The 12,251-nt window shown below is 35.3% G+C and overlaps 1 protein-coding gene across 1 annotated transcript in view; it reads left to right on the top strand.

Annotated features, from left to right (window-relative positions):
- The window catches only part of LOC150108353 (vezatin-like), a 181,970-nt gene that overhangs the window by 114,775 nt on the left and 54,944 nt on the right, over positions 1-12,251 (top strand). The gene's annotated exons all lie outside the window — the stretch shown is intronic.

Genomic DNA, 12,251 nt, shown 5'->3' with positions numbered 1-12,251 from the left:
TTAAGTATGGAAATTCTGAGAAAGTTATATTGAACTTAGTTTATCTGCAAAAGTAAAATGCCATAAATTGAATAGCATATTGTGTACCTACCAACTGCATGTAAAATTTAATGTCTACATTCTCTTAGTAGAATTCACAGAAATGCCTTGATGCATGTATACCTTCCATATAATAGGAGAGAGCTTAAAGCTGCTGAAGACAGAAAATATATGGACTTGATGCTATTTTACTACTCAGGATAGATCTCATTTTACCATCAGAACTTATTGTTGTTTTATTATGTTAGCAAGCAGAACTTCTTGTAGCCCAACGTAATAGGTTAATTTAGACTTCAAGAATAATATTGCCCTGATCAATATCTTCGCAGAGAAATGAATAAATTTCATTTGTTAATTGTTAGAGCTTGCAAGCTTTCATAACATGAGGATGCATGTAAATTTACTGATAGTGCTTTTTAAGTTATTTCTGATGGAGTAATAGCTTAAAACATAATAACAACACAGAATTTAAATAACCTTATGATCAATATTTTGTCCGGTCATTGTGGCATCTTCATTATTCAACAGCTATTTATTTATTTTGTGTGCGAACTACAGAAAATGTAAGAGCATAAACATAAATGATTAAAAGCATACATTTAAAGAAATAGACATTAAAAGCTTACATTAAAAGACAAAAATGCCACTTGCATAAAATATTACACAAAAACATGAAATGTCAAATTTCACTCATCCGGTGACTAATATACTTTAAAGCTGTTTCATTGCACTGCATTAAATCTTCTCAGGTACATATATTATTAATGTCTATTAGGCAGCATTGCAGATGTTCCATGGTTTGTGTTTCACCACATGAGCAGCTGACATTGTCCGTGTGTCCCCCATCTGGTCATATTCTGCTTTGATCTGCCCATTCTGGAACGAAATCTATTCCATGTCTTCCATCTTTACCAGTCTAGATGTAAGCCGGAAGGAAGAGATTCGTTTAAGTTCAGAGCCTCTGGAGATTGTTCTTGCCACATTATTGACCTTGTAGCTTTTATGAAATCAACCAACAGTTCCACTGAGTGAATAAAACGTTTCCTTGATATTAGCCTCCTGCGTACTGCAACATGTCCGTACAAAGGATGCTGTTCATCATTTAGTTGTTGTTTCCGCTCATATCTACTCATTCCACTCATATTCAACGCTTGAGTTATAATTACTGTCTCATACACAAAAACAAATTGACCATGTTATATGTGAGTACTTTAACACCTTATTTTTGCTCTTTAGCTGCTTTTGAGGGTGACATTTCCTCATGAAGGAGTGCATTCTCTCCTCTGTCAGTTATCTGCATCCAACTTATTAAGATTTGTGGTATTCTGGACAACATAAATAGAATGTGACAGAAGGAACTTGAGATTAAAGAGTGTTGAGCTGATTATGGCATCTGAGAGAGAGATTTCAGTTAAAGAGACGTGACTGTTCTCACTTTAGTTTGTGAGTGATCATGTATTGACTTGGAAATTGGTAAGTATATGAATGGTCCATTCTGAGAAGAATACTGGATATGGCCCTATAGTATTAGTTGGTGAATGGAAAGGATATTAGCAATGCATGAGAAGCATTAAAAAAAACACTTGACTGATTCAGTATTAGGATGTATCCCTAGATTTTGAAAAATAAATAGCATAAGAGTGAAAATGGATATGCAATCTTATTAAGCAAGAGATTCTTAAGAAAAAGATGATGTGGAAGAGATATCATTGTGTATAAGGCTAGAAATATTACAAGTATTCTCTGGAAGCTAAGAACGAGCATTAAAACAAACTTGCTTTGCAAGTAAAAGAAGGAGTGATTGTGAAAGAATGACTACTAAATGCAGATGGTATGTGGGTGGCAGATATACAGAAAGAGTTGTTTGACTAATGAAAGCCCATTTGCTAAAATCTAGCAATCTGAGGTATGCAATACATGCTGATGGGTTATCAGCACAGATGCAAAAATTGTGTTCATGCTTTTGACCTAGTTATTTAATTAGAGTCTCAGTACAGAAAAAACAACATGTGATAATCCCATTACCCAAGGGTAATTCAAAGATTGATGTGTTTATCGATCAACCTATCGGTATCTCTGGAGTGGTGGTGAGTGGTGGTTAAGATTTTGGAAAAGTTGATAAGCTTTACATACAGAAATAGGTTGACAGAGAATCTCTACTTTGTAACTACTTTGTAATGAACAGCATGAGTTTACTAAGAGGTCACATTTGATTAACTTGCTCACATTTTATAATACTGTTATGCCTGAGATAGACAAGGAGAATAAATGAAATGCTGCTGCACAAGTTGGAGGATGTGGGATTAGATTATAAATTGTTATATTGAATAAGATGAGAGTAGACTGAAAGATATCAAAAAGTGGTATGCAAGGGATGTGATTTAAGATGGTGTATCCCAAGAATTAGTCCTTATCCCATCAGTCTTTATATTAATGACATTGGAAAGTTTTGACAGGAGATTACAACTGTTTGTTGATGATACCAAGATAGGCAAGGTAATCAGGAATGCAACTGACATGCAGTACTTGCAGAATGATTTGAATAGGCTGTAATCATGGGCATATGAAAATGGCTACCAGTTCAGTGTTAGTAAATGTAAAGTTATACACTTGGTGTGATGAAACATCCAGTGGCATATTGTATTGTTGCAATTAAGTTAGAAGAAACTCAGGCTAGAGATACTGGAGTTTTAGTAGGTAAGATGTTATTCAGATGCCATATAGCGAAAATTGCAAATATAACTCAGATGATAATTGCAATGCTGAAACGAACATTGACATGTAAGAAGGAAATCATTTTGCCTCTTTACAAGACATTGATATGACCTCACCTAGACTATTGAGTACGGATATTGTCACCTGGTTTCCAAGCTGATGCAGATACATTGGAGAGAGTGCAAATGAGAGTATTAAAGATGATATTAGTACCGAGGAATGTAAAGTGTGAGAACAGATGGAGAATTTGTGGACTGTCGACACTAGCAAACAGGAGAAAGGGAGGTGATATACCTACAAACTTCTAAAGGGTGGGGGGGCCATATAGAATACTAGTAAATGGAATTTTTCATTTTATGGAAGATGGGGAGAGAACAAGAAGTCACCCATGGAGGTTGAGAATGGATGCAGTCAAGAAAGGAGTGAAAGATAGAGTTTTTACCTCATAAAGTGATGCTGATTGTAATGGCTTTCCTTTGGAAGTGGTGAGTACAGGGAGTGTGAATAAATTCAAGAAATGCATGATAGCTGGTGTGGGTGATATTTGGCCTCTCTTAATGAGTCTGTGATCTCCTGGAGGTTTCTGGTAATGATATCCTTGCATCTTATTTTTGCCTCAATAAAGCAGTATCACCATGTAATATTATTAGTGAAAGAGTTTAATGAGAGATGTGAGCAATTACGGTATGTCAAAGAATTAAACATAAAAAATGTTTAATTCTGCATACACATTCTTGAATATTGATAGGCTTGTTTTGTTTGTTTAAAGCAAGTGTTTTCAAATGAAATTATATTAATGGCAGTGTATCCATACTAAGAGGAATTTTCTGTTGTTCTAAGCATATGCTGTAGCAAAAAAAACCTGTTCTATATTCAATATATAGTCAAAACATATACCCTTTTGGCCAGAAAAAACAACAACTAGAAACTCAGGTTTTTCCCATCAGTAAATGGGTTGACTAGTAAACATACACTGTTAGCAAAAGACATATAGCAACTTCATGGGCTTAGTTGTTTTGGTCACATCTGAATACTCCTTTATGAGCATGTATCATCTTTATACAGTTTTTAAGAAGATTTCAACTGCTACAAGAATATAATTTCTTGTCAGGTATAATTTACAAGAGTGATACTTTGAGTAATTCTTGTTGAGAATTCATCCATCATTAGTAGAAAATCTAATAGATGCATCATCAATTCATAATATGTACTTTTAGAGGGATGTATTGAATACTTTGCAAAGTCTTTTTCTTCTTTGAAGATAGAACTGAAGGTTTGTTGGTTACAATGTTTAACTGATAGGCAGAAAAGAGGATGTGACAGAAACATATAAGTTACTCAAGGTTTTTATATAGTAGATGCTAAAGAAATCGTTCAATGCATTACTGGATGAGAGAGAGAGAGAACAAGAGATCGCACACCTACAAGTTGTGTAAGAGCCTTAGTTAGCATAAGCATAAGGACTACATTTTTCCCTTGGAGAGTGGTAAATGAATGAAACGAGTTGCTCAAAGCATTCATGAGTGTTTTGTCAGTGAATGAGTTTAATGAGAGGTGTAAGCAATTATATCAATAATGATTAACATGACCTGCTAATTCTTCAGTTACCTTGGAAATAGTATGTCATAATAATTATTCTTAGCATGAAAGCACCATCATGATATACTTTCATGTGCAGATTCTTTATCAATTTTGGTATATACTGAAGGGATTTATCAGATATTATGGTAGTCCAATACATCATGACTAGTCCTATTAACAACATTCTTCAAAATTGGCATGTTATTTGTCAGATCTCTGATTTCTTAACTCCGTTTCATTCTTCCAATGCATTCAGTACTGCATCAATACATCTATAGCTTGTTTCTTGTTCTGAGTCTTTTCTTTGCATTTTTATTTAAAACACCTGTTTTTCTGATCTTTCATCTATCAGAACAAGAAACAAGGTATAGGTGCATTTATGGGGGAGGAACCACTATTGGTGAGTGAGCAGGAGGCATAAGAGGAATTGAGTAAACTTGATGTCAACAAGGTCTTGGGACTTGATGGTATATCACCGTGTAATATTATCAGTAAATGAGTTTAATGAGAGGTGTGAGCAATTACGGTATATCAAAGAATTAAACATAAAAAATGTTTAATTCTGCATAGGCATTCTTGAATATTGATATGTCATGTTCTTTACTGGTATCTTCATTTTTAATATGGACCTGTCATTGATATTAGCTCATTCATCAATTCCCAACTTATTTTAATTGCAGAATCCTTTACACCTTGATAAAAATTTTTGGAACCGTGACAATTTTTACTGATTATAAATAAAACAACAAATCAAAACATCAAAAATAATTAATTGAAAAAAAAAAGAAAAAAAAAAGATTAACAATGGAAAAGCAAATATTATCAAACTGTTAATTAATGTGAAGGATTCAACCTCTTCTTTTCTATCAATATTCTTTCAAAATTTGGTTTAATTGTGGACAGCTGAATTCTAATATCAGGAGTGGCACCCAGCTTACTTCTGTATTTTATGTTTTGTCTCAGTGTAGAGCAAAAATCCGCTTTCACACAAGTATGTGGTACTAAACAGCAACAAACAACGAATTGCCTTTTTGAATAAATTTGGATATTCTTCTTTTAAGTCACACCAAAACTCGTTTAATGAGACTTCATTAAATTTAACTTTTATTTGGCTGTTTGATGTCAGGTCAATGTGATTTTCATATTCTGAAGTAGATAGTTTCTCTTTAATAATGAAAGGATTGAAAACCCAATAGTTGTCATCTTTTAGTAAAGGAAAATATCGGGCGAATATTCCAGGTGTGCGGTGCACATCCATTGAATAGCAATGTCACTGATATTATATTTTTGCATTTATTCCCATTAAAGACTCTCCTAATTGTTTCCTGGCTTCGTGTGATTTCAAAAATTAAACACGGTATACTAATGCTTCATGAAGAGACACTTTTCAGCGCTTAAACATTGCATCATATTTGCATTAATAGCTCTGGCGTGCGGTCACAAATATATTGAGCTTTGAGCCTTTTGAACAGATGGCACAGTGGGTCAAATTCTTAGCATTACAATGGTTTTAAAACCGTCCAGAGGGCCAGGCATGGTGAGTGCTAAGACAATAGCACCTAGTGGCTGTAATTGGTTATTGTGTCTGACACATGCATGCATGCAGCATAGTCTGCAGGAGAGGAGTGTTTTTCCATTTGTTCGAGTGATAAACAAAAGCTACCTGTTTTTCATGCTTGTGCAGCATGGCATCTGTTGAGGTTGGAAAGTTTTTTTAACAATATAGGGACATTTTTATTCTAGTCTTCAGAAACAATGGACATAGTAAAAATGTATTCCTGAATTAAAATGAATACTTCTGTGTATTAAAAATGTTGCTGATCTACAACAAAATACTCGTATGTGAGATGTTTATTATTGATAAGACACCAAAAAAGCCTCTGACACTAAAAAAAAAAATTACCAAATGTAAGATTCCCAAAAGTGTGGATAATTCATGTAATGATCGGATATTATGTATCTTATTATTGTGTAAAATGCATACAGAGTCTTAGTAAACAAAAGAAAATTCTTAGAAAACAAAGTGAAATATATACATAAACCAGAGAAATACACATAACCTGCACAACAAATTTTACAAGATGATTTGCTGCTCCATCAAACCACGTGTATTCCTGCCACACCTAAATGAATCACCTGATCAACATTATTAGTTCCCTCCCTCCCTCCCTATAGTGACTGTTTATTATTGGTTAGTTATTTATATTTTGCAAGCAAATCTCTTTCCCTCTCCTTGTAAGTTCTTTTTTTAATTATGCCATCAGAAGTTCACTTATTCATGTCTAGACTTGATAAGATCACATGCTATTTGTTCTACCCAACAACTTATAGGACACACACATCACAAATGTCAATTATTAATAATTTATTTGATATTAATGAAAGTATTTCTACTCACACTTATTCTTTCCTTTACATTTTCCATTCTCACATGACTTATTAATGATGGTTCGCATATTTACTACACCTTTGAGTAATTCAAATATACCAACCAAATATATCATTCTCCTTCATTATTCTTTTCCAATATTATTATTATTATTATTACGTGACACCTCCAAGGACTTATTGAGGGAGGGCACCTACTCTATAGCTCTCCTTCTCCACCACTCAATCCACTAACTATATTGAACCACATCATCTACTGCCTACCACCACCACCACCACTAGTATTTTCACAGACAATCACAAACATCCAGATTTGAGCCTGCAGCCTTTTGGCTGGAGAGCAGATACACTAACCACTTGGCCAACCAGGCCAGCTAACAGTTCCTCTATTCACCAACTAGAATCGAACTAACAATGCTCTTTCTTTCAGGTGGTCTAATGCTAAGGAGTGCAAACACCACTTCCACTGAGCTACACAGGCTCCTGACAATTGTTTCCCCCCACTGTGTGCAGATTTGGTTACAATTAATTGACAAAGTATTCAAAGTTACCATACAATTAATTGCATTGGACATTAAGATGAGTGCTGATGCACTATGCACTCTTAAAACTTATGTCCATCGATAAATTTGCAGTCAAATCTACTTGAATTTTGTAATGCAGGTTGCATAAGCCACGCGAAGCATGCACCCAACCAAAATGGGCATGCGACACCACTGGAAAGTATTCACTTAATGCCACATTTATTGATTTTAGATGACAAATAATTTCTTTTTGAATTTCTTAATCAAAGTTTGATTCCTGTAAAAAGTCATTTAAAGTTAGAAATGGATCCGTATTATTTTTTTCAACAGCCATGGTCTAGTATTGTAACTTTCATAATAATGATCGTAATTTATCTTTTGTGTTAAAATTATTTAAATTTTTTCCTTGAAGGGAGAGAGAAATGTCATTTAATTTTGTGAATATATCTGCCAGATAAGCAATTTGACTCAACTGCAAAACGTTTCTAAAACGATATGCTAATAGAAATTTGTCATTGTGTAAGACTATGGTGAGCTCTTCTTGTAATTCAAACAATCTGACAAGAACACGTCACAGCCATCTTATTTCAGTATGTACCAGCAAAGATGTACGTTGGATATTTTGAAAGGATATTTTGAGCAACCAGTGTAGGTCTATGAAGAACACAATGACTACTTGTACATGGTTTAGACATTTTTAATTTGTGTTACTGCCCCTTTCACAGGTCCTATTATTGACTTTGTGCCATTGCTACATACATCGATACATTTCTCCCAACTTATTCCACAAGTCTTCAAGTCCGTGTGGTTAGCCTAGTGGCTTTGTGCTTCGCAACCGTATACCTGGGGAAGGAGTGTCCCAGGTTCGATTCCCGTCGAAGATGTGAGGAACTTGAGGATCTTCCTCAGGCATAGCCAAGTTAGCCAGTCTTAGGTGCGGGCAGTATTTTCTGCCAGTTTATCTGGCGTTTTTCATCCCGCATGCAGGCAAACCGGCCCTGTGAATATACGCTGCTACAGTCAAAAATATATATTCTTCCCGCGGCAGACTAGGCAACAGGTCAGTTGGGAGTGGTACTAACAAGAAATCGCATCTAGGTAACATGCGGACCCTGCAAAGGAAGCGTGACTAATGCGTAGTGAAAGAAGATTCCACAAGTCTTCATAAAATTGTCGATACATTTAAATATCATTTCTCCTGTTGTATTAGTTTGTAAATTTTCCCAGAGTAGCATGTCTTCTTCAATAGAATTATTGTAGTAATAATGAATGAAAACTAATAAAATTGATAAGTTTGTAACATCCATTGTGTTATCAAATTGTAAAGAGTACTCATCACATGACTGACGTCTTAAAATAAGTTCCTGTTTAAATCCTCGGCCATATCATGAAACTGTACTATTTGAGAATAAATCAATTTGTTAGATTTTTCATCTAACATATACACTGAATAACATGTTTGATGTATGATTTCATGAGTGTTTCAGAAATTGTATGCACTTAACCTGCAAGCGCTGTATGGTAGCTTACTTTGTATGAAGCCATTATTTCCCTTTCGTTATCCGACAACATTTTCAACATAAAATGTTTAGTTTTGTCAAGAGACTCAAGTTTTCTTTCAAAAAATTGACATCTTTATTTTTATACTCTGAATGGTTTGCTTCAAAATGTTTGCATAAATTAGCTGCTGCTAACAAACTATTTGATAAGATCTTACTGCATCAGGGGCCTCAGGATTTACTAGGGTCATGAATCCAAGTAATAAATAACTTCAGTTGTATTTATGTTTTTTATGATGTTTTAGTATTGACAAACCACATTTCCTTTTTACTCGATTCATCTGCTACACAAGTAATGTTAGTGCCTTGATTTGTATTTTCATCAGTTTCTGCTTTACCAGTCTCCTTGTCACTAGAAACATGTGAACTGCTTGCTACACTTTTTTTTTAAAACTCCTTCTCTCAACCAACAATCCATGATATTTTAATTTGGGGGTATACACAACATAATATTATAAATTTATATGATGCCCACTTTATTTTTATATGAAAAGTACTAAGACATCACAAAATGATTGCAGTGCAAAACACCAATGATCTCTGACTAATATGTCCACTCATACACTGCACCCCCACCTCTCTACAAATGATTTTGTCATGGGATATGACTCAACGGATTTTATTGAAATTTTCGAAACTTTATTTAAATAAATTTTTCATACATATTTTAAACTATTAATTAGAGCTCAAAAACTGATTTTATTGTGGAACCCCAAATTTTATCAGCAAAACTCTAGGATTATGCAGATCACAGGTTGGGAACTTCTGATCTAATTTAAACAAATAGCTCTTTTTCTCAGTAAAGTAACTGTTCTGAGAAACCATTCTGATAAAGGTTTTTGATGAACAACTCAAAATATGAGAACAGTACTCCAAGGTCAGGCAAATTTTGGATTTATAAAATGTTTGGAGTTGGACAAAAGAGAAGTATTGTTTAGGACAAAAAAGAATACCAAGTATTTTGTGGGCCCAAAGAAAGCAGAGAAAACTGATCTTGGTTGGCAAGTATTATCAAAAGCGAGGAAGAGTAAAGGATGATGCAGGAAATAAGACAGGATTGTGTTTTGGTTGCATTAATGGCAAGCAATGAGTTTATAAGGCATTGGTTATAGAAGATCTTGAAGCTTTGAATCAGATAAGCAGAACAGTTTTGTCATCTTTCCATTACTTTGGGACCTGGGCTATTCTAAGACTCATGTTAAAAATGTACATTAAAGGTGTTAACTCCCTGGAACATTCCCTCAAGATATGTGGTGATATACCATCAAGTCCCATGACCTTGTTGACATCAAGTTTACTCAATTTCCTCATATGCCTCCTGCTCACTCACCATCAGTGGTTTCTCCTCCATTCCCACTGCTCTCAGGTTCTGCATTATGTTACAATCACAAGGATGGAATACTTTAATGAACTGTTCATTTAACACCTCTACTATATCCTCCTCATTGTTTATCATTCTCCCATTATCACTGACCAACATCATCCTCCCATAATCATTCTTCCTTCGACTACATATCGAAAAAAACTCTCTAGGATTTCTTTTAGTGTCATTTGCTAACTGCTGCTCATACTGCACTTTTGCTACTTATTGAGTCACCTTCCTTGTTTGCTCTTTGTACTCCTCGTGTAACCGATTATCTCCACTCATCTTGTGCTGCCTCCACAATGCCTTTTTCTTCTAGATTGCATGCTTCACCTCTTCAGTCATCCATTTTATACCTACCTTATTTAATCTCCTGATGTTTGGAATACACTCAATCATTGCCTCTGCCAGATATTTCCTGAGTAGAAACCAAGCAGCATTGATTTCCTTCCCATGCAGTTCCTCATTCCATGATATCGCTGCAAGCTGCCTAGGTTTGCCATAATCACCTGCATTATAGTTCCACATATAACTTTCTCACAAAAGTCCTGATATGGCTAGCCACTGCCCAAGTTCTCTAACCACTTCATTTACAACAAAATCTTCTGATGCGATAATCAAATCCAAGACCTTTGATTTTATGTGTCGCCTCTGTTACATACTTCTTAAGGTAGTTATCCCATATAAAGTCAAGAAATTCATTCTCTTTAGTTGCTGATGCAGTCTCTTCATTCCGGTCTATATTACCATAATTGAAATCACCTATAATGATCACTCTTTTCTTTTTTGGGAGAGCAGTTTGTCTAAATTTTCCTTCTCACTTCCACATTACCAGGTTCCCTACTAAACCTTTCATCCTGTCCACCACACCTCACACCATACTGCTTCAAAATCAAAATCTCAGTTTTGATTTTGAAGCAGTATGGTCTATTTGCTTTGTCTGTCTTTGCAAAAGGCTACATATTCTCTTAATCTTATTCCATCTCTGTTCTGTCAGAATGTCATCCTTGTTGAACCGTCTCACCTATACCAACAATTTTTGGATGAATGAACTCCATCAATGCTACAATTTCACTCCCCCATGTTTCAAATACGTCTAGCATTTTTAAACATACACACTAGCTCATTTCTGTTTCTATAACAAGTTCCACTAACCCCACTCCTTGGACATGACTCCCGTATACACTCTTCCATATCGATTCTTGTCTATGATCACTAATACTACACCCCTCCCCAGACCTAAATATCATCACCACATTCTTGGCACTTCTACTCCTGAAACCATCATCTACACTTTTTATGCAGTGTCCCCCTCTTCGTCTGTCCTAATCTCCCTCCCCGTTTCCTTGTCTACTGTGTTCCTTCTCTCTTATTCTCTCCAATCGCACAACTCACCTCTCCATTCACAAACTTGCCTACCTTACTCTCTCTACAATACTGCTTGCTTGCTTCCTCAAGTCTTACATTAACTTCAGTCATTTTCTCACGCAGCAACAGTTTCTTCAACTGACTCACACCAAATCCATTCAAATTTAGCCCATCTTGTCAATACAGCCTTATCTGCCCCTCAAACTCATCCCACACATCATACCATTCAAAATCTTTGCTCGCCTCCTCAACTCATTATTATCATACCTGGACAACATGCTGACCCTTACCTACACTACCACACTGTTATCTTTCACTCACCTTAACAGCCTCGTGACATCCCTCCTTACATTATTCTTGTTACTAGTCAGATCATTTGTACCAACTACCAGTACCAACTCTTTTGCTCACGTACTTCTCTTATCCAATGCTTTCACTAATCTGCTCATTCTACTTCCCAGAAAGCAGACCTTGTACACCTTTTCATTTACCACACCTTGAATCTTCAATTGCCACTCTCAAAGATATTTCTCTTAAGCAATTTCTTTTGTCCCATTCTTCCTCACATTACCATGCAAATTTGTGACTATCTTCAGTTCATTCCTCATACTTTGCTTATCTTTGCCAACCACTTTCATATCTTGAATTAGTTTTTCACTGACATTTACACAAATCACATTTTCACTAACTTGTTGCAACCTATGCACACTGTCT

Source organism: Typopeltis vanoorti, chromosome 3, assembly GCF_054136105.1.
Source record: "Typopeltis vanoorti isolate ZY-2024b chromosome 3, IOZ_Tvanoo_1.0, whole genome shotgun sequence".
NCBI lineage: Eukaryota > Metazoa > Arthropoda > Arachnida > Uropygi > Thelyphonidae > Typopeltis > Typopeltis vanoorti.
Note: the sequence above shows the minus strand (reverse complement) of the source record. Positions and strands in the feature narration are given on the sequence as shown.